This window comes from Anomalospiza imberbis, chromosome 3 (assembly GCF_031753505.1).
Source record: "Anomalospiza imberbis isolate Cuckoo-Finch-1a 21T00152 chromosome 3, ASM3175350v1, whole genome shotgun sequence".
NCBI classification, from domain to species: Eukaryota; Metazoa; Chordata; class Aves; order Passeriformes; family Viduidae; genus Anomalospiza; species Anomalospiza imberbis.
The window spans coordinates 12,123,437-12,148,118 of NC_089683.1; positions in this window are offsets into that span (position 1 = coordinate 12,123,437).

The following is a 24,682-nucleotide window of genomic DNA, read 5'->3' on the forward strand; positions in this document are numbered from 1 at the left end:
AATATCAATCTGAAAAGGACAGTGAATTAGTTGCCTTGTGTGTATGCTGTGCCTTGATAAGTGTTTAATTTTATTTTACAATGCTTTTTTGCTTTCTTACTGAGATATACTATTAAATTACTTTATTATGTTGCAGAACATGATTTTGTCCTATTGTTTGCACTTGAACTGTATTAGTACCTTAATTAACCTCTTGTTGAGAAAAGACGCTTTTCTTCCCTGATCAAGATTTATCTTCTAACAACAGAAAAAAATAAAATTCTGAACTTAAAAATCTATGATCTGACTACAGCTAACAAACAAAAAAAGCAACTAATTTTTTCTTTTTTTTTTTCAGTTCAAATTATTTTATATGCTTCCTTCTTAACATCTTCCAACATGCAACCGAATGATACCCTCATATCAATGTAAATGACCAGAAGTAATTTCACACAACAATTATTTTACAATACAGATTGACACTATAGTTACTTTGATCTTTCTTTTTGAGCAGATGTCTCACCCATGGATGGTGACTCACTGGAAAGAAAGCCCAGCCAGGTGAAAACAATGTGGTGCTTAATACCTGAATGACCAGCAAATTGAACAGGATTCATTCAAGAAGGAAACTAGCACATAGAATGCCATGACTTATGCCACACACTGTGTTCCAAGGCAACACAGCACATGTTGCTGGAGTCTGAATTGTTGCATTACTCCCACCAACCCTTTTTTCCATGTAGAGTAAATCTGTGCATGTATCACACTGACTAGAGATTTAAGCCTGGTTTATTAGAATTCTGTCCACCTGACTCACCTGGTATGGGCCGATAGATTAGGCTTGTCTTCTGCAATGTAATCTCTGGATTTCTGTTCCATCCTACAAGACTGAGATCCATGGGTTGGGTCCATTCATCACACAAGTAAATTAGAGACTTCTGAAGCTTCAAGGGTCCTTTAAAATAATGCAATTATTCCCCATCACCCTAACAGATCACTTTGCATAGGGCTGAGCTCAAAAGTGTTATGAACAAAAGCAAACCAAGTCATTTAATGCTGCTTATACTGTGCCTTAGTGTAAATAAATATATTTGTGAAATTTTCTGCTTTTGAGATGGGAGGAAGTATTCCATGTTAAGGCACTTCATACTTCTCAAACTTCAGCTTTTTGAAGACAAGATCAAGATACCTTAAGAAGATTGATCAGTGAATTTCCATGTGCCTCTTATTGTCTGCATCCCTTCTTCAAGCTCTAGAGCATTCAAGAGCAAGTGAACCTCAGCTGGCTTACGGTAAATTCTGGGAAAGATTCTTGTGGCCTCCTGATTTTGGCTTAGATACCTATATTCTGGCCACTATGCAGTTCAGCCCAAAAATATTTTGTGACTCTGGCCCAGGTGTATTTTTGATAGACCTGTCAGTACTTCAGCTGGAAGGCAACTGCGATTTTGAAATGACTGAAAATGGGATAAAATTATTTTTGCAGCTCACCAGCTTATAAATTCATCAATTTCCTCTAAAAACAGACCCATACAATTTTTTGTGTGCCCCTAAAGTTAAATTGATAATATAGAAATTATGGAAAATTGGCCAGCTGAAAATTGTATAAACAATACTAAATACGAGTCCTGAAGCTTTCAAAACAGAAGTAACTGCTTATTTTGACTGGGTAGCCTGCGATTATTAAAGAGCCAGTAAGGTGAACAGTAGGTTCAAGACAAGTAAAGAAGCATCCTTCTTTATGGATCATGGAAATTTCTTTACAGCTGGAATAGACAGTTCCTACCTTCTGCTTTCACATCTTTCTGCCTTTGTTGCCCTTGTTGAGAAACTAAAGAAATGGAAAGGTATATTAAAATCTGATTTAGGAGGTGCCTAATTTGGACAGACTAAATCCATTCCATGCTCCTATCTGAAATTTTGACCTAAATTCTGAAGATTAATTAAATAGTAAATCTAAATAACTGATTTGGTTTTTAGTTAAATTTATAGCAAAACTATCACAGAATTCTAGAGGTTTGTTTTTTAGTGACAAAAGCTTAGAAAAAATGTGGCATGAAGTTCTCACAGAACTGTTATTTCACATGAGGTTTCTGCCTTGTTTACTTGAAGATACTAGTCATATTCCCTAATTTTTTTTGTCTTAATCCTTCATAAAATTTGACATTCTTTCCTGTGCTCCTAAATTTGCTGCTCCCCAGCCTTAGGCACACCATATCCTTCATCTCACTCTCTGAATGTATATTTACTCTACACCAATCAATCAAAGAATCAAGTAATAGCACCTTTCATAAACTCACAGAATATCAGTACAAAAGGCCATCAAAAAAATCTCCCTAGACAAAATGAATAGGTGTAGTTCCTCTATCTGATAAACTATTTAACTGGCCTAACCTTTATTAGTAAAGTAAATGATCCTGAGAGCTAAATGGAAAAAAAAAAGTAATTAAATAATCAAGTAGAATATGTAAAAAAGTAATAGGTGAACACCTTCTATGCTGTAGTCAAATGCACTTCCAGATACATTTTTCTTTTTGTGAAATGAGAGTAGCCTGTACATCTGTACAGGAAAACACAGTATTCAGCCTATAAAAAAAGATTAAAACAGTCCCAGTTTATAGTTTTATATGTTGTAGTCTGGCAAGGAGAAGACCCATTCTAAATAGTATTGCTAATACTTATCATCGAAACCCTGAGTACAAAAGCTATTATATTTCTTATGATGAACTCCATATAGTCCTGGAGTGTGGGAAGATGCTGGTGGAGATCCTGAGCAAGACGTTATATTACATAAACCTGAATATATTTTTATAGTTCATTCAAAAATATACATGAAATAAAACTAAGAGCTATGTAGAACACCAAGCATTTTTCAAATTATTTCATTTCATACAAAAGGGAGTGGCTATCCACAGGCTTGCCATTTTTGACTTTCATGATTGGAATAAGGATGGATTTAATGACAATAGCTAGGTTTCATTATATTAGCTTTATTGCCTTTGCTGTTTCAGTTTGAGCCTTTTTTGAGTGAAAAGTTGATAAAAGGAAGTTAAGTTAACTTGCAATTTAAAGTATGAAAATGCTCTATGGCAAAAGATTGGACAGGAAATCTCCAAAGAGAAAACTGATTAACAATACATAAGCCTTGAGGAAGTGGGAGTTTTCCTGAAAAATGGGTACTAGTTAAACCTGCAATTAACTTGTGAATTAGGAGCAGATGAATATAATGATGTCTAATGAATGAATGTCTGTTTTGAAATAAATGACTACATTAAACTAACATCGTTGTATGCATTTTCAAATCCATGCAGTACAAATACAAATTTTCTTTTAGAAAATGGACCAAATATTTTTATTTAAGTGAAAGGCCTTCTTCCTTTCAATGAAGCATTTCTCTGAATATTTATTAACAGGTGAAAGGAATGAGCAAATCGAATGACACACATAGCAAAGTATGTACTTCATTACAAGGGCTGGAAGTGAGGTCCTTCACAATAGACCTAAATCAGATAAAGTGCATTCTTCAAAAAGAATTCACTGAAGTCATCTAGTCAGAATTTAGATGGAGTCAATCAAAAGCAGATTTTCTTATTTATAATTGTTCCTTTTCCTTTCCTTGGGGAAGGATAGAAGATCCGGTAAAACTGATTACTTTCTAACTACCAAAGATTATTGTTAATTTTGAAAAGAGGAATTAGAAATAAGAAAAGCATATTTTGCTAAAATTATCACTAGTGGGTAATTTTATTCCTGTGGAAAAAAAAATCAGTTTCACAGGATGGCATTTTTCTTAATAAAGGAACAAAAAATTAATTTCAAATTTCTATGTGGTTAAATAGAGAAACAGTTTTTCTGGGTAGTGTATACAAAAGCAGATCAAACTCTACACAGCTGAATTAGATATCATCATGGGCAAAAGTTCAGGCCAATATGCAGGGGATAGAGAAAAAAGGACAACCCAAACTCAAGAAAGGTGATTTGCAGATATTTGTCCATGAAAATGTGAAAGAGCTCACACTGTCAGAGTGGTATCTCCCAGGCAACCACACCTTAGACAGAATTGGCAACAAATATAAGATGCAGCTGTTATATGTGACATATTCATAATATTCTATTTCTTTATTCATTAGCTCGGCTAGAATATGTATTCCTGCTTGAAATATGGGCACGGTCTATAATTGCTTAATATTTAGTATCTGCATAAAAAATAAAAATAGAACTCAACCAGCTGTATGAAATTTGCATCTTTTTATTATAATTCCCTTAGAACACTGCTATCCAGTTCAAAATGTAAATGGGAGAAAATAGCATAACTCATATATATATATATAGATAAAGATGGAACAATGAATATAATGTGAACCTGTAAATATGTACTTCTTTAAGCCTATTCTGTATATCTACAATATAGATATGTCTGAGGTACAAATATGCATATATATTTTTTTTCACTTAGGTGAATTGTGATATATGCTTGTTTATGTTAATCGTGTCTGTGCATACATACACAACCCCTCTATTAATATATATATTTTTTTTTTTTTTCCACATAAACACAAAAGATTGAAATTGGAATTACAATTGTCCTTTCCAATTCTCTTTTTCAAGCAGGGCTTCCCACAGCCAGTTGATCAAGGTAATGTCCAGATGCCTTTTGCCAAGGATGGAGATTCCACCACCTCCCTGATCAATCTGTGCCCCAGCTCAGTCATCCTCACAATGGAAAAGTCTTTCCTGATGCTCATACAGAACCTCCAGTGTTTCAGTTTGTGTCCATTGCCTCTGGTGTTGTCTCTGGGTACCACTGAGAAGAGCCTGGCTGTCTTTGCACCCTTGTCCAGGTATCTGCATACAGTCATGAGATCCCCCAGAGCACTGTCTTCTCCAGGCTGAACAGTCCCAGCTTGCTCAGCCTTTCTTCACAGGAGGGGTTCGCCAGCCCTTAATCACTTCTGTCAGCTTTCACCAAATTCCCTCCGGTGTCTTCTCTTGCACTGAGCCCAGAACTGGGCACAGCACTCCACATGTACCTCACCAGGGCTGAGTAGTGGGGAAGCATCAACTCCTTCAACCTGCAGACAACGCTTTGGCTAATGCAGCCCAGGTTTCCCCTTCCCTTCTTTACTCCAAGGACACACTTCTGGCTCCTGTAAATACATACAAATTTACAAACAAATGTTCTTATTTATCCTGGTCTTGATAGAAAGGACTAAAAGAGGATTTAAAAAGTAAATCTTCATAGAATAATGTGCAGTATTTTTCTCTTCATGAGATATAGGATTGTTTAGTATGCCCTAATTTTTTTCAAAGCAACAGTTCTTGTATAGAGATATATACACTATTTTTATTTTACCAAATTTTTACTCACTGACAGTATGAAGTTAAATAACAGCTTTAATATTCTGTTTGCATCAAACAGGATAAAACATCCTTTGGGAAATGGAAATCTAATGGGAACAGTGTGTGTGTATATATATATATATACATATATATATATATATATATATATATTTTCCAACCTTTCTGTATCTTGGAACTCAGCCCAGACTTATAGTCATTAGTTCTCTGAATCCAAAAGTGTCTAAGCTTCACTTTAAATAAGATTAAGGATTCAGATTCTCAATGGCACTCAGGAGCTTACATCTAGTTTAAATTAAACCTAATGGAATTTAGTTACTTTTTGAACCTGTTTGTAAGTACATAATGTAGAGACCAAGCTAGTGAAATCTCTGCCTTCCTGCTTAAACATCCCTGCACCAAAGATATTGTATTCTGTTTGGAGATTTCACAGACTGAAGTTCTATTACCCCTTATATTTTGAGATTTATCAGCATGTCAGTTTATTAAAGGTTTAAAGCCTGAATGTTTTTCTATCACAATTTCCCACTTAGATTTTCCCTGTGCATACCATCAGTGCAATAACCCTGAGTCTAGTGAGTGAAACATGAATCTAAGCAAGTAGTGGATTTCCAGATACAACCTTCCCATCTATTTTTATTCCACACCTATCTACGTAGTATACACGTCCTATATATCCTCTTCAATAAATGTTTAACTTTCCTCACCTCAAGAAGAATTGAAAACCCAACATAAATATTTTCATACCAGTTCTAAAGCCAGATGTGTGGTAATACTCAATAGGTAAAAATCTGAACTGAAAATCTTTTACTCTATGTGGAAACTTTTTGTGATGGGAAATGATGAATTTAGCTCAGCTCCTGAAAAATACACCAGGTAAAAAGTAACACAGTATTTGTTTTCCCTTTCCTCATTACTCAGTAAGAAAGGTCTATTAATTTTCCAAGTGTCAAAGAAAGATCATGGGTGAACTGGACTTACCAGATGATTTTTATTCAAAAATCCCCAGAAGCTAACATTTTCAGACTGCAACCATTCACAAGCAGAAACCATCCTTATAAACTCCTTTTGTAGTTGAGGTTTTTTGTTTAGTTCAGCTGACTACAAGGTGAAAGTTCTTGTTTTTTATTCAGACCTTAACTTTTTTAATACATGGAGATCTGTCAGGTGTCTTTCTAGCCAAACACAGCATCCACTGTGTAGTGATGTGTAAGTTATTTAGCTCTCATGGTTTAGTCAGGTGAACCTGAACATCTGTTTTATTTCTATTTTTCATTCTACAAAGCATTCATGAGTGACCAACTGTGTCTCGTGCCAGGTTTTTCTTTCAAGTGGCCTCATGTAGTTTGTTCTGAGTGAGTGCATGATGAAGGAAGGACACAGAATCAGGCTGGTTGCAGTAGAGCCAGAGACAATGCCCATAGTTTTCCAAATAAAATTGACAACTAAAAAATTCACAAATTTTGTCCCTCTTCTGGCTGAAAACTCTCAAATATGAAGATTTCCAACAAGATAAATATGCTGATTTTTATCTATTTCAAGGTACATGGCAGCAACTGAAGCTGAAGTAAACTGGGTAGTCAGAGAGAAAGTATCAGTAAAAAATTCCACTGGGCTGCACACAGCACAAGTGTGGAAGAAAATGAATTTCAGCACCACGGACTGTTAGATCTAGCTGAGGCCCTGCATTCCCTAGTGACCATGTGTACAACATGTATTTCACAGGACAGGTAACATGAGAGAACTCTGGCTACTCTCATTGCTTATCTTTGTACAGATAAAGGCAAGAACAAAGCCTCTTGAATAAATGTTACCTTTTCAAGATGTAAGGTGAGAGGAAATATCAAAAGCTCAGTGGAATATTCCAGCCTAGTTTAGTGCTCCTGAGTATGTGCCTAGCTGGGCCAGTTCTTGTAGATAGAAACTGGAAAGGAATGTAGAGACCTGTAACATGACCCTTTTAATCAGTTCTTAAATAAGGTGTAGGAGTATCTGAAATACCCCTAGAGAGTCATAGGATTAAATCTACTCACAGCCAGTAACCAAAGACACGGCAGTGAAAAGGGAGCAGGTTGACAGAGATGTACAGTACTGTGTTTCCCAGGATCTCTTGTGCCAGTACTGGCATCTTGAAAAGCTGGGTTCCTGCTGCTGGGGACAATATAGACCTGTGGCTATTTCTGAATTTGGTCCATGAAGAGAACTCAGTCTCCATCTCTTCAGGTCTGCAGTGGCATTAATCCCTGGACATTTCTTTAGCATTGACCCCTCCCTTTATTCAGACAGCTCAGTCCTGTCTAGGCTCTTGCTCTTTAGAACAGCAAAATTCTTGGTCTGCAGTGCTGAGAATTTTAAACCACCAGTGAGCATTTTTTCACCCCACAGAGTCTGATAATTATTTTTTTCACTGCACAACATTTCTCACTTTTTTTTTTTTTTTTTTTTTTTGGTCTTAAAGCTTAGCAGCTTTGACAGCTACATAATATCTCTAAGTATTTAAAAGCACTCATTATAGTCTTGCTTTAGGAATTACAAAGTTTCATTCTTAGTAGTCATTTACTGCCTTTAAAAATTCAATACCTTTTGATGAAAAGGCATCCTTTGAGGTAATGGGAGGAAAAATATTCTCTCCAGGTTATTTTGCAACTTTCTTCAATTCTTCAAGACATCTTTGCAACTTTTCACTTCAAGTGTTTGAAATCAGTTTTTTCTGCCACCAGAAATTAAAAACACGGATTCATATTATTAAACTTTACTAATATATTCAAACGTTCCACAAAAGGACCTTTATTTTTAAATGAAGCAGAGGATACTTGGAAGAACCAGCTTCTTTTATGTCCAGTGCTTCTGCCCCCACTCATTTCTCTTCCCTTTTACTGGACTCTCCAGTTTCTCAATATCTTTTTTGTACTCAGAGGAGAAGAGCAACCTGGACTCTTCCAGGTGCAACCACTTGTGTGTAAAATAAGGGGGAAAATCATGTCCTCTAGCCATCTGTCTGCCTATGCAATTGGTAATTCAGCTCACCACATATTTAGACTTTATTGCTGTCGGGGCACACTGCTGACTGCCATCCACCAGGTCCCCACACCTTTTCCGGCAGATTTGTCACTGAGTCAGTCGGCTCAGAGCCTGTATCCCAGCACAGAGTGGCCCCAGGTGCAGGATTTTACCTCTGGTGCTGTTGAACTTTATGTGGTTCTTGCTGGCCAGTCCTCCAGCTTCCTGAGGTTCCTCTGGTTAAGTCAATGTGACCCTAAAACATTTTCATAAAATATTTGGAAAGTCACTGTGACCTTTTTGATATTTTAAATACATGAAAATATAAGGTAGTTGAAGTTTAAGCAGACAAAAAAGAAGACATCGTATTGCATGACATATAAACATGCACAAGCTGCATAAATAAATGCATCAGAGGTCTTGTAATATCAATAGAAATTTTTGACAAATGGTTCTTTAATATTTTTAGCAGATATATTTGGTAATATTTACATTTAACACCTGCTAGTCATTTTACTTTGCTGTTGCAAAGAAATTACAAGTGTAAATCAGAACAAAAAAAAAAAATAGGCAGTAAGTTTTTGCTTTTTGGGAGCAACAAAAATAATTATCTTTGCCATTAATTCAATGAAAATGATCTTGCAGCTTGGATTTATGAGTAATAGTCTCAGTAACTAAAGAGAAGTGGTATTCATGAAATTTAGTATGACTTAGAAAATGCTTTTGTTTCTGGCTTTTTTCTGTTCATATTGATTAATTATCAAAATTTTGCTAGTGGAGTTTACTTTGATTATCTAATTCTTTAACAAGACACTTGGGGAAAAAAATAAAAGAACCATGAAACTGTTAAATTAAAACCATTAACAACTCAACAATATTCACATAAATAGCAAAAGGATTTCCACACATGAAAATAACTTTAACATCTTAACACAACTCTTAACAGTAATGCACACATTGTTGCCTCATTTTGTTCCTCAGGGACTGTGAAGCAGGGATCTCAACAACCTGATGGGGAGCAGCCTTCAGTGAGTAATGTTTTAGGAATTGTACAGACTGTACAATTGTACAGACAATTCTTTTGCCTATAGTGTCACTTAATAAAATATAGGTTTATTTCAAGCTCAATTTTCTAGAATGGAGCTTGTCAGTCATATTACATTATGGTAGTCTGGAAAATGTCAAATATGTTGAATATGCCACAGGCATGTTGCATGCTAAAGTGACTCAATTTTGAGACTTTCATAGTAGCTGGGGTAGGGATTTTTTAGAACAAATGTTACTAATTTTCTAAGATTTCAAATGCTCTTTTTAATCCTGAAATTATAGACAGTCAGCTGTGCCATAGCCACACATTCCTTCATCCGCTTATGAGAGTTTAAATGAACATATATTGCATTTATTATTTCTACGAAAATACTGTGCATTTTTTAGTGTGAAACTGGGTGCAAACATCAGTTTGTATTGTCACTTCAGGTTAAGTGACATTCATTGACTCATGTGGTATATGATATCCACCATCTGTGAAGCTATCATATTTATTTAAAATGCTGCCTACTCTCCAGGAAATATATTCCTTCTATTGTCAGTACATCTTGATAGCTGCACAAATAAGACAGATGAGTTTTGGGACCTTTTTTCAACCTCTTTGCTTTTTCAGAATCTTTGAAACCTCTTGGGTATGTAGATTTTAGGAGCCAAACATCTTTGCTATATTTAAAATCGGAAAGCTCAGCTACTGCCACAGCCTGCTGGAATTTTCATGTTCTCACAAGCTCAGGACTAGACTGCATGTGTTTAGATCCAAATCATTGGAGCTATGAGAGCTAGAAAACTCTCACAGGGTATCTGGTAAAAAGCATGTAGCAATGTGACAGCTTTGGCACTCCTAGAGTTGTGTCACCAAGACTGTGCTCCTCCAAGAGCACTGGTGGCCTCTCCATACCCACTCTTTCAGATGGGATTCATTGATTTGCAGAGCACCTCAGCAGTGACTCAACCAATGCAGCCAGGAGGGTCTTTCCTAATGAGTAAATATCAGAGTAAGACACAGAATTTACATGTTATAATTTCACATACTAATTAAGCATCATACTAATATATCTACCAGCATGTGATGGATCCTGAGGGCTCCTCAGTAGATACCAAAATGGAAATATTGTCACTTAATTCCTTGGACCTTTTCTTCCTTGTTTAAATTTTCTGGTTTTCTTCTTGCCTTCTGGTAGTTGACAGATCTGAATTAGAGGGAATTACAGTAAGTGCCTAAGAACCAATTGTTGATCTGTCACTGTGAAGAGTATTTTCTATCACTATCATTGGTTCATATAGCTGCATTTTAAAGCCAAATCCCTCATCCAGTTTTTCCAGTCAATGCAGTATCTACTAATCTATTCACTGAAATTAAACTATTTCTAATTTTAATTCAAAAGCTCTTTTTTTTTTGTATTAACCAATGGCCTCAATTTTTATTTCTTCTAGAGGAACACTGTACCTGCTTTCCAACCCTCTTTCCAGGTTTTATGTTTCTGATACCAAAATGTATAAGGTAGAAACAAACCAAACCAACAAAACACTCCTGAGCATTTGACTAGTAAAAATAAAATGTGTTTTTATGTACGCTCCTATTAAAGAAGTTATTAGAATTCTGCAAACACTGTGTATTCTGTTTCATATTTGAGAAGGATATTATGACAAGAAAATTTGCACTATTGAGAATGCTCATTAATTTTCTTAACATTTTTCCTAAATTCCCACCCTAAGCAAAGAGAAAATAGCCAGTGAGTGTTCTGATCTACACATAAGTCCAGCAGCTGCTGACAAGGAAGAAAGAGAGTATTTTGGACACACTGAAATTCTGTGCACTGTCTCTTGGAGCCTCGAGAGTGTTGCCAAATAAATATGGGCAAAAAGTTGTCTGAGCCTACAAAGTCATTTTCAATGACCATCACTTTGTATGTCTTAATGAGATTTAATAAATTTATTTATCTTTTAATTGTATTAAGATCTGTAATGGATCTCTGCTCTGTAGAATAGTGTTCCTACTTATCACAATACAAGTAGCCTCTTTGTCACAGTATTTCTATGTTATACATTCCTATAGTTTTCTTGTCTGTCTTCCACAGGACTGAAGTGAAGAGAACAAAAGCTAATCCTTATTTTTCATATATCCCATCATGAAAAGTAGTCTCCATTTTCTTTATGTTTTTCACTAAGAATGAGCTTATTTTAGTTACATTTATTTTCTCATGCTTTGGTCATGGAGGAAAACATTTGTCTTAAACCTGAAGTGTGTCTTGGTCACAGTTCTGATGCTTAAATCAACTGCCTAAGAAAGAGTCAGTCTTTGGTAGGAAGGTTAAATTTGCAGAGTTTGCCTGAATGAAGCTAAGGAAAAGTATGATGTGGAACTGTTCAAGTTGTACGATGGCATAACTTTGACCATACCAGGGTTAGGCATTTTATGTAACAATAAGACAATAAGATAGAGAGGGAAAAAAGTTCCATTGGAGAGGAAAATATTCAGGGAGTCTCCAGTTCAGAGTCTAATTAAGAGCATGAAAAGACAAGTTCCATTTCAAAAATAAAATAAAACAAGAGATTACATACCTCGTTACAGCATTTGAAAATGTCACTGCAGGAAAAAAGACAGAAGTTTAACCTAAAGGTTCTGTATTTCAAAAATCTTTACCAAAAATATTTTTAAAATATTTTTTAAAAATTTTAAGGCAAGACATACACACACACGTACACAAAGAAAGTCTTGATCCCTAGAAGAAATGGTTGATATTATGTGTTTTGAGTGAAAGGTATTTGGAAAATAATTTGGATTTAAGCTGATTGTATAATTTTGACAAAACAACTTAAGCTCGGTGTACATATACATAAAAACACATATTGATATTACATTTTCCTTCATAGAAAAATGAAAAATTCAAAACACTTTTATCAGTTTCTATCTTTTAAGTTTTTAATAGCTCATCAAGACTGTTAACCAAAATGATAGATCAAAATATTGATCAGTAATGTAAAAGGTTCTATTTAAATTTTGTTTAAATTAAACAAAATCAAATATGCAGATGAAAACTGCATATTCATCTCTTAAGGCTTCTGCATACCTAATATTAAACGCCATAAGAGAATGAACTTTTATTCTTCCCTCTGCTTTGACAGAAAAAAAATTAAAGTCAGACAGATCCAGAAAGGAAGGAGTATAGTTTTCTCTGAGGGATCTTGGTGTATTTCATGCCTTGTGATTGATACTTGAGCTCTTGCACCTGAGGTTGATATCCTTGAATTCAGGAGATTCTGCAGTGTAGACATCAGCATCCAGGGGAAGGACCCCAGCTTCTTATCACACAGTTAATGAATATTCTGAAAGTACCCTTCTTCAAAAATTGTAACTACATCTAAATTTTATAATTTTTATCAGTTTGGCAAACAAGTAATATGAATCATTTTGTCCCTATTTGCCTGCATTGACTGCAGAAAGGGCCCAGATGACTTAAGGTAGAGGACTCTTTTTAGAGTTAAAGATCCAACCTGTAGTGTTTTATCTTTATCCCAGCAGCAAGATATCCAACTCCTAACTTGAATCCACTTTCATCTACAAAATAGGTAAAACAGCGAGGGGTTTTAAAATACATTAAATTCCTATGATAAAGGGTACTACAGAAAAGCGAAGCTGTTATCACCCTTGACTACACATCTGCAGCTGCTTATAACATGTTTGCTATGTTATTATTTCTAATGTCATTGCTCTTTTAGTCTCAGATGACATCTTTGATGTTCACATGATTTACTGCTAGTGTTGTTTTATTTATTATGCACGTCTCTGTGCTACCTTTTTAAAACAGCTGATTGATTTCATGGTGTTCTTTGATCAGTGTTCTTTTGTCAATAGTTAAACTATTAACTTTCACAAACCAATTAGTTTTACAATAGTTTTAAATTCCTTTTTCATTCCTGTCTCTGTTGACCTATTAAGACACTCTATATTACCATCAGAGTATATTTTTAAGAGTCTATCATGCCTTCAGGCTAGAAGGCACAGATGTTACAGTAAGCAGAAATAATCTTTCACCGTATTTTCAACCAGATATTTCAACTTATTTTGAAACTGTATTTATGCCAGATAAGAAAAAGGACTGAACATCTTGAAATGTTTTCAGTGCACACAGAATATTCTGTAAGGACAGAGTATGCACTTCTATTTTTTGCCCTGGCATTTATTTCTCATAATATTTATTGGGTTTTATGTAACTTTTAAAATCGTCTCACAGTAACTAATATTTGAAAGTTAAAAGAGAGATGGTTTCAACAAATAAATCACTACTTTTCAATATTTCTAATGTAAGGGACAGAAGTTATTTTCAGGCAAATGACAAGTATGTATAGAGGCTCCATGTACACAAGACTCAATATAGCACATATTTTTTTTTCCTTTTGATATTAGTTCTGAACTCCATAAAAATAATTTACAATGTGTAAAAATAGAATGTAGAAAACCAAATATAGATATAGATAAAGATAAACATAAATATAGTTGTAGATGATGATATAGATATAGATATAGATTAGATATAGATAGATAGATATAGATATAGATATAGATATAGATATAGATATAGATATAGATATAGATTAGCTATAGATATAGATATAGATATAGATATAGATATAGATATAGATATAGATATAGATAGATAGATATAGATATGGATATAGATAGATAGATTAACCACTATAGATATAGAAAACCAAAATTGTAAATGAAGAAGTTCATTGTCATTGCCCAGTAGTGGATAGAATTGTTTTAGACAGTTATTTAAGAGTTAAGTAAGGAGGATTTTAATGTATTTACTTTATTGTTGACAAAAATACTACAGTGCTGCTGTTTAATATGTTTTTGTCCTTTAGCACAGCTTGCCAGAGTTTGATGCAATGTAGAATTTCTACTCTTCAGAATAAGTGGACCTTAAATTTTAATGACCTATGTCTCCAAAGTGGGAGAAAAGATCAAAGTAAATTAAACAAACAAACATCCCCCACAAAAAAAACCCCCCCAAACCAGCAAAAAAAAATCCAACATAAAAAAAAAACCACGACAAAACAAAGCAAAACTATAAACAGAATTCCAGTTCTACAAATTTAATTTTTTCTTTTTGCTTGAATTTCCCTGCTAGGGTGCAAACCTTCAGATACTTGAAATGTCAGGAAGCTTGGAGACATGGATGTATGAAGTGCCAGGAAACTGCAGTGGGAATTCCTGCAACTGTTTCATTCCAAAGAGTCTGGAAGCAGGTCAGTGAGGAAATGTCTGTGAGGAGATGCTTCCATGACACCCAAGGAAAAGCAACTGAAGGCAAATCAACCCACTAAGCTGTTTTCAAGCAACTTTCAGCAATATACTGTGTCCTTGCAGGACCCTTAATTCCATCACATAATTATGCTATGCTGGGAAATAATCAGTGAGTATTGAGTTTTCATGTTTGAAAGCTGAAGAACTTATGATTTCTGAAGCAAGACACAGGTTCCATCCTTTTTCCATTATGAAAACTGTGAAGTCTTTTACCAGCCATAAGACATGAAAATACTTATTACTCACATAGTACTATCTAATCTATAAGTGGTTACCAAATTTGACATCCAAACCTAACCTTGAAGACACAATGCTCACATTTCACATGTGGAAGGAACAAGATAAAGCAGTGGGATTCTGCTTATGCTTCCCTTGCAGTATTTGTTGCCCTGTCACCTGAAATAGTTGTCAATAAGCCATGACTGGACAGGTGAATCCTAAGATGCTTTGGTGATATTTGAGCATCTGTTGAGCTCAAAAATTACTAGGTATTATTCACTGTTAAAAAACCAAACCAAACCAAACTAAACCAAACCACCAACCAAGACAGAAAGATTGCATCCAGGAAAAACAAAAAAGCATAGTAAAAAGGCAATATTTTGAGTACTGCTTATGACCTAAAATATTGCAACATCAAATATTTTGCCCTCAGTGAAGCAAGTTAAGAGTTGGATCAGCCAACTAGCAATCTTTCATTTGGCTCTTATTCTCCAGATTGTTGACAAGGTCAAGCATGCTCACTAGCTCAGGTTTCCAAAATCACTGAGAAGCGGGAGATATTTTTATGGTGGACACATTCAATGACACTTTTGCATTGTGGAAAGAGGTAAAGCAGCTCCGATTATGAAACATTGCATCAGACTGTAGAGATATTGGGACCTGGAGTCAAAGCAGGGAGCAGCACTGAGGAAAAAGGGCTTCAGGATATTTGCAGCACAGTATGACAGTCAATTCAGCTTGCTAATATTTTTGGAAAACATATAAGATGATATTGCACAGTTTGGAAATAGTGTAGTGCAGAAGCCAGTGGCCTAGATCTTTAAATTAGAATCAATAATTAATTTCCAAGAATAAGGTTCTGATTCCATCTCACCTGACTGCACAGTTTTAAAATAGTGCTTATTAAGCATTGTAATTTCTTATCTATTATCCCTAAAAATGAAAAAAGAGGAAACTTTTCTGCTACCATATGGATATTTCCATCCTGCTTCCACAAGCACAGGATTTTCTTAATTTAGGATGGTAATTGAGCTTTCTCATGACAGAGTGTAATGCTGGGTACATTAATCCACGTCTATGTTTCCACTATGAATCTCATACCTGTGTATCACACAACTACCTATGTACCAATAGAGCACACAGAAACAGAGACTGTCTCAGAAGGAAGGGCTGCTCAAAACCATCAGGGGTTATGTGAGAACTGGCAGTGGATGAAGGAGAGTGGACCCACCCTGCAGGAGATGGTGATGGTGCCACCATCACGTAAAGATGAGACCATGCTGGTGTTTCCAGCTTGGGAAGGCCCAAGCCATGTCTCCTCCTTCCTGGTAGAATGCTCCATCCATCCATCCATCCATCCATCCATCCATCCATCCATCCATCCATCCATCCGGGTGCAGAAAGGACAGGGGGACTGAGGAAAGGGGCCTTTGCCCAGATTCTCAAGACTTGGAGTCAACAGAGAGCTGAGCCAGGAAAAGCTTGATGCCAGGAAAGCAAAACCAGTGACTCTGTACCTTTGATACTGCACTGCAGCTCCTTCAGAGGGAAACGGTTTCTCCTTCCTCCAGAATTTAGTATAATTTTTTTTAATTAAACCGGAGTACAAAACAGACCTGCAATGCAGAATTATGCTAATAGCATAGAGACACAGGAATTCACTCCTCTTACTTTTGGTATGCACTAGCCATTTTTCAGTAGTCTCAAACCACAGGGACATGAGGTCTGAGAAACTGAAGATTGGCACAATTTGCCAGCACTGTGCCTGAATTTTGATTTACATTTCCTTCACTCCAGAAATAAAGGGAATTTAAAAGTGATAAATGGTTGCAATATATCAAGGTCTAATTTTATTTTCTGGAATTCTCCTTGTTCTGTAGAATATTGTGAGAAAAATTACAATTATACAGACCTTAAACCTTGCCTGCAGTGAACAGCCTTCTTGAATATTAATGAGAACACACACACAAAATATAATTTCAGGCAGAAGTTACAATTGGGCTAAAATAAAAGAATAAAACAATTATTTTGCTACCAACAATGAACAAGCTGATGATCTTCCATGGCTTATTATAAATAAATCATATAAGCAAATGTAATAAATTACTTACTTTGGAAATACTGTTTAGAAATAAAAGGAAAACACAAGCAAATAAGATTGTTTTATAAAAAGCGATATATTACTCCTACCATAAGAAAAATTAACTATGAGAAAGAGTTTGCTGAAAAAGAAACAGGTTCGTAAGGTAAACATCGTGATATTAAATCAGCACAGTAATGGCACATTGCACAGAGCACAAAGCTTGCTTGTTAAGCAGGTTAATGCAGTCCATTTACTCTATTTTCTTTTCCTGTACAGACAGATACAGCCTGGGATTCCAAGTTGCAATTTGGTGAAACTGCAAAGAGTATCAATTTCATGGAGCAGCTGAAGAGAAACCTGGGGTTGCATTTCCTGTCAGAAGTGCTGAAATTACTTTTTTTGTGAAATTTCATAAATTTTCATTTCAGTCTGATTTGGACTGGACAGGTAATCCTGCTTTTCTGCCAGTTATAACCTGTGATGGCATTCTGGAATACCTCAGTATTTTCTTTGCTTTATACCAGTAGAGATAACTTAGGGTTTTGAAGCATATGAAAGATAATGCAGGTTAAACAGAATATTCCCATGCCATTTACTGAATGATATCCTGTAAAAGATTTATCATAGAGATACTGTGCGGTCTGATACATTTATTTTATTTATACAATTTTGTATAAGGATTTTGCTAATCCTTGTCTACTGTGGATAAGCACAAAGGTAGTTTAAGCATCTGTATTTTAGTGTTGACATGATTACATGTGACTACAGTCAGTGAAGTCAAGGGAAAAAATATTGTTGATTTTAAACAAAAGAGAAATTCCTCTAGCAACATCTGGGATAAAGTGAAGATTGATTAACTTAGAGCTGCCCATGGTCCCATTGAATTTTTATTCTGTCTGCTAAACACATTTCATCACCACATAGTGAAGTTTGTGAATCCTGCTCTGCAGAGTTGCCATAGAAATAGTTACACATTTGTCAGCACACTTCACAAAGCCAAAGATCTAAACCCAATAGAGTCCCCCCCACCATGATTATCATCTTCACCAACTCATTCTAATACAGACAGCCAGATATTTTCTTATTACTTCATGTTGCTTTAATAATGCAGATTCATATCCCTGAAGATGTCAGTAGCTGCAGTGAAACTTGGCTTTCCAGAGCACACTCATTATATTTTGCAATGTTAAGAGCTACTTCACTGGCTTTGGGCCAGTAAGTTGTGTTCTTTTAGGGAAAATTCCATTTTCCTGGTTTCTTTCTTTTTCATTTCTGAGCCAATTTTGTAAGCATGGAGTTTTTAAAAATAGTACTATACCAAGAAATTAAAAGAAAAGTAAAAGTATTACAGAGGGAAAGATAAATATTTCATATGATAAAAACATATTGCATTTTGAATCAAGACTCATGGCTTTGAAAAAGACCCTGAAAATAAACCTGAAAGAAATATTTTTCAGTGTAAATCCAGGCACTTATTGGTGTTATTAAAATAATTTTACCATGGTCCTTGGTTAATGAGCTAATTTAATTCTTTATAGGGAACAGCAAACAATAGAGTAGAAAGGAAGGATGGAGAGGGATAAAATTCAGAGATGCAAACCATGGTGTGCATAATGCTTCCTACTTTGATGGCTTGTGTACCCTGGCAATTCATGGCATGAGAGCAAAACTGAATCTCCCAGTCGACACTGGAGAGAGGTTGCTCGTTTTACATATCATAGAATCAAAAAATGGTTTGTGTTGGAAAGAACATTAAAGACCTTCTAATTCCAAGCCCCCTCCATGGGCAGGGACACCTTCCGCTAAACCAGGTTGCTGAGAGCACCATCCTGCCAGGCCTTGAACAATTCCAGGGATGAGACATCCACTACTCAGGGCAACCTATGCCAGTGCCTCACCACTCTCACCGTAAAGAATTTCTTCCCAACACCTAGCCTGAACGTTACCTCTTTCAATTTAAAAACAGTATCCCTTGTCCTGTCATTGTCTGTCCATAAAAAAGATCTCTCTCCAGCCTTCTTGTAGTCTTCCTTTAGGTTGTGGAAGGAATGAAGTGTCCCCAGAGACTTCTCCAGGCTGAGCAAGCTCAACTGTCTCAGCCTATCTTCATAGGAGATGCCCTCAGAAAAACCCCTTGGAAGAAAAACCCCAGATGCATTGCAAGGGTCACTAGTTAATATTGAGAGTTAATACTGAACAGTCAGTCTGCTCCAATGAATCTGCTCCAGACCAGCTCTTAGACTTTTGGGCCCCACTGCACCCAAAAAAACCAGATTTATCATACTTCTGCATGGGAGCTGACAACTACATGAGGGAGGAGCCTCACATTGTTATTCTTTCCCTCACTCACATCAGTGGAGATGGAGAGCCTTTGAGATGACTAAAGGTGCAAAGAGGCATCATGTTCCTCACCTGCTGAGGAAGGACAGAACTCATAGGAGTCCTGCTTGCTGGGTAGCTTTACTTGTGGGGTGGTCTTTAACATGAAAATGGGATAGTCAAGGCTGGAGGTGCTTCTGCAAAAAAATAACTGTATTAAAAGAACAAGAACTAGTGAGGCAGTAGTCACTGATGTAACATTTCCATAGTTTAGTCAGTTTTCTCCCCATTTTTCATAAAACATGACAAAATTATTTTTTTTTTTATTTGTGCGTGTGAAAAATATTAAACCTATTGAAGTCCAGTTATATACCTTAAGTCTGGGGCTGGAAAATATCCAATAACAAGTAACTTAGGGGTAAGCTAATAAGAAAGTCTCCTAAAATAATCTGTCGCTTGATTTCTTCAGCAGCTACCCATAGTCCAGGAGCCAGTTTTGTGCAGTGTCTGCTCAGCAATGCACAGACCTATTCCCATGTTACATGGAAAACAGTTTCTCCATGGTCTTAAATATACAGTGCTCTTAGGTACTTTTCTAGTGGCTACAGAGGACTAGGAGCAGGGATGATAAATCACAGTACTCTTTTTAGGTGGAAGAGGGAAAATATTAGAGTCATGCTTCCTGAGGGGAGAGATGGGGTGACACACAATGTCACAGGAGCTCTGAGAAACATCCCTAAGTGCCTTCATGCAGAACCAGCCTCCTGTCTGGACACTTGGCACATTTACAAACGTTACCATTTAGACACAGTTTAGTTTAGCTTCCTAAACTAAACTCCCTGCTTTAACTTAGAAGCTAATGCCATTGTAAATATTTGACAGCATCTCTCCAGGCCTTCAGCAGCCTCCAGGAGAATTCAGGCACTCCACACATCCAGACAGCACAAGTGCATCTGTGCTGCAGCACTTGAATTGAGCCTTTTGTCACTGACTGGCTGAAATGAACACTGGCCTCATTAACTGTATTGATCATCGACTGATAACTTGTGAACGCTGACACCTGTTTCTAGTTGTCCACACACACATCTGTAATGCCACATGAAATGCTTTAGGATGTGAAACCTCTCTGGGTGGGACTCACATATATAACACAAGATTTATTGAAAATCAGCTAGAAGCCAGGTGAGCTTTCTGATACAGAGCAAGTGACAATGTGACTGTACACAGGGTACCCAGTAATGCTTCCAGGTGAATTCGCAAGGAGCTAAACCCTACAAGACTTGGCAAGAAAAAAGCCAATATTATTATTTATATATCTTTTTTTTCATGGTAATTGAAAAATTGGACTTTCATCAGCAGTGTCTATACACATTCTCATTTCAGATGCATAGTTTGCTACCAAAGACTGGTATTTCTGAGTAGCAATGAACTTGTCAGGAACTACATGATCTCCTATTTGAAATTTTTAGTCCACTTTGATATTAATATGAATAAATTCTGTCTAAATATATATTTCAAAGTTGCTAGTATGGCTTATTCAGAATAGCAAAATTAATGAGATCAGCAGTATATACTGCAGGATGGAAAATCTCTAACTGAAATGAAGGTCGGTATTTTGTGTTTGAGAAAATCTCTGACCGGCTCCTTTTATATATTCCAAGATTGCCAGAGAGCAGAAAAACTTTTGGTCAAAAACACTGGGTAAAGTCCTGCTCACAGCATTGTATGAAAAAGGTAATACTCACTCAAACCCTCTTTCTTCTGTTGTTCACTTACAGTTTGCCTAGAGGTCTGATCTCAAATTATTTAGTTGTTTGCATTTTGAACAGATTAATCTATTACGAAGGCGGGTGTGTTTATTTACTTTGAACAAACATGCATTGTTCAGATAAAGTGAGTTGTTTTTCTATTTAACATTTTAGGATTTTTGGTTTAGTGTTCTCAGAGCCCTCTAGGCAATGGAACAAATTGGTGGAAAATAAATTATTAACGTACATTCAGTCAGGCATATATAATCAGCCCAATTTAAAGTCATTATGTCTTATATAAACATGTACTGTATATATTTAAATATTTATCATAATAATTTATAGAGTGGCTAGGATACAGAATACCCAAACTCTTTTAAAGAGGTTCTGAAATGTTATGTACAACTTCAGCAGGTGTAAGCACAAGAATCTTTACAAAGGGAAGAGTGAACAGGTGGAGAACCAATCTGTTTATGGTGAATTGGGTTGTGGTGGCTGAAAAAGGGCATAGTCATCTGTTGTGGAGATGAGCCTCAAAACTGTATTTCTCTTCAGGCATTTAATTTTTAATTTGAACCTTATTAACCACTTTTCCCAAAATGAGGTTAATGACCGGGTGAGAAGTTAAAGAGGATGTAGAGCTTCCTCCTCATTTGATAAAATTTACTTTTGGCTAGCACTGGGTCAAATAAAAGGAAAGAAAGAAAGAAAATTTGGCAGAAATCTCTCATTGATATATTCCAGGGATGGATATCAGTTCCAAAGTTTTTTCCTTAGAAAGATATTGCAAGGAAACATGAATACAGTTGTATGACTGTTAAGACTGTTTTTGAGGTCTTCTTCAGAAACCATATTTTTTCAGAAGAGGTTTAAACCTGTACTAGAAAGAATTTTATGCCAATAATATCTTCTAGAGAAGGAAATCAAAGTTAACAGAAGCTATAACAAGTCAATGCTGGTATCTCACAGAATCACAGAATACTCTGAGCTGGAAGGGAACCATCAGGATGATCAAGTCTAACTCCTGGCCCTGTGCAGGATATCTCAAGAATGAAACTATGTGCCTTAGAGTGCTGTCCAAACACTTCTTGAACTCTGCCAGACTTGGTGTTGTGACACTTCTCTGGGGATCCTATTCCAGTGTCTTTTTCTGGACACAGAAAAAAGACCTCCCCTGACACAGCTTCAGGCCATTCCCTCAGGTCCTGTCACTGTCGCCACAGAGCAGAGATCAGTGCCTGCCCCTCCTCTTCCCCTCACAAGGAAGCTGTAACTGCAGTGAGATCTGCCCTCAGTCTCCTCCAGGCTGGGCAGACCAAGTGACCTCAGCCATTCCTCACACAGCTTCCCCTCAAGGCCCTTCACCATCTTTGTTGCCCTTCCTTGGACACTCTGCAATAGTTTAATAGTTTTAATAGTCAATATTGTGGCACCCAAAGCAGCCCCCAGCACTGGAGGTGAGGCTGGCCCAGTGCAGAGCAGAGCAGGACAATCCCCTCCCTTGCCTGGCTGGCGATGCTGTCCCTGATGTCCCCAGGACAGGGATGGCCTCCTGGCTGCCAGGGCACTGCTGGCTCATGTTCAACTCGCCATCAGCCAGGACCCCCAAGTCCCTTTCTGCAGCACTGCTCTCCAGCCTCTCATTGCCCAGTCTGTGCACACAGCCAGGGTTACCCCGTGCCACGTGCAGAATCCAGCACTTCCCCTTGTGAAACGTCATATGGTTGGTGATTGCCCATCTCTCTGAGTTGTCCAGGTCTCTCTGAAAGGCCTCTCTGCCTCTTGTATTTCTCTCTAAAATTCATTAATTAAAAAATATTTTTGAAAATGTTTGCCAAATACTAATTTTCATATTTCAGCTTTAAAACTGAAACAGAAATAACAAATCTTTGGTTTGTGGTTTGGGTGAATCTGTCTTTGATCCCTCTTTTCCCTACCTTTGTTTTCTCCTAAACAAAGGACAAAAATGAAAGAAAGAAAAGGAAATTCATAGCAAACTTGGAAGTAATTTTAATACTTTTCAAACTGACAAAAAGCTGAAAATTCTTGAAATAGAATACTAATTGATAACATTATTTCTTCAATAAATATATAGAGTTTAGGTTTTTCTTTTTTTTTCCCTACAGTCATTTGCCTCTCTTGAAATACCTGAGAACTTACTGTTACATCCTGGGTTTGGGTTCGGGTTCAAATTATGGGTTTTTTCTTTGTTAGTTTTCCAGTTCTCTGTACCCTCGTGCATCCCCCAGATTTTCCCCTAGTGCGATTTCCATGCCTGTCTCCCCATTCTCGCGGTCCCACTCACCCCAAAGTCTCGTGTCCGCCCCTGCCGTGTTCCCATTGGTCGCTGTAGTACACGTCATCACCACGATGTCTGTACCCATTGGGCGGGAGGGCTCCCCGTCTGCCCTGTCCCTTCCCTATATCACCCCACTCCTCGGCATGCTCGACATTTGCATCCGTGCGAAGCTGGGAGCTGCTGCAGCTTTTCCACCGCAGCTCTTGCAGCCAATAAAGCATCCAGCCACCACGCGGACGGATTTGGACGAATTCCCTGCCTCTTTGTTTCTTCCCTCACGCTGACGGTGAAGCGTGGCCAACTGCCCACCCCGGAGCGCGGCAGCAAAAGCGCCCGGGAACTGCGGCGAGCCCCGGCCCCGACGAAAAGCTGAGACGCCCAAGCCGGGTGTTCGAGAGCTGACCAGGGCCGAGAAAAGTAACGAGCAGCCGTCTTATCACAAAATCTAACACAGGAACAGAATGAGAAATCATTATTCAATATAAATTTTTATACTGGTCCCAAAATGAAGCTTTAAAAGCCTCCTTTCAAAATGTCTATAAATCTCAGAAAGACAGATATTAATGGAATATTGCTAATATCTCTGAAAACATAAGTTTTACTCATGGTGAAAGCAAGATATCAATAAGATTTTATGCTAAAGTATAAAACAGTAAAAACTGCTGTGAATCCTCAGATGCATGGGATATTGCTAACCTGAAGGAACTGAGAGACTGGCAAAGCTTCAACAACTCTCCTTTGTCTTTCAATTTTTATTAAAAAGCTAGAGCAAATGACATGATTAAATAAATCCAGCACACACCATAAGACCTCTACAACTCAGGATATGATCATGTTTTGCCTGGGATGACTTTGCTCAGTCAATAACATCAAAGCTTTTAAAGCTGAAATGTGGCATCAGCTAATCAAAATATTGACAAGCTCTCAGACTGAAGTATTAACTTTATATGGAAATTGTAGAAAAGTATAATTATTAAAAGACATTTTTTAAGATACTAATGACAATAATATTATTATGTGTCTGTTCTTATTAATGAAACACGGCATACATTTATTTAACTGTATTCACAGTTTAGTTGGGATTGTGTGGTAGCACCTGCAGGTTGGAACTTTTGTACTTTCTCTTCCCTGTATTTTCATATCCAGGTACTTGATTTTAATGTTTAACTACACTATTTGTATTGTAAGTAATTGTTAGTAACTATTATCCAAATTAAAGAAAATATTTTTATAATATAAGACAGTATCAGCAAATCATACTCAAATGAAATTCTAAATTCCTTCTCATGCTCATCTTTGTACAATTTTCCTGATAA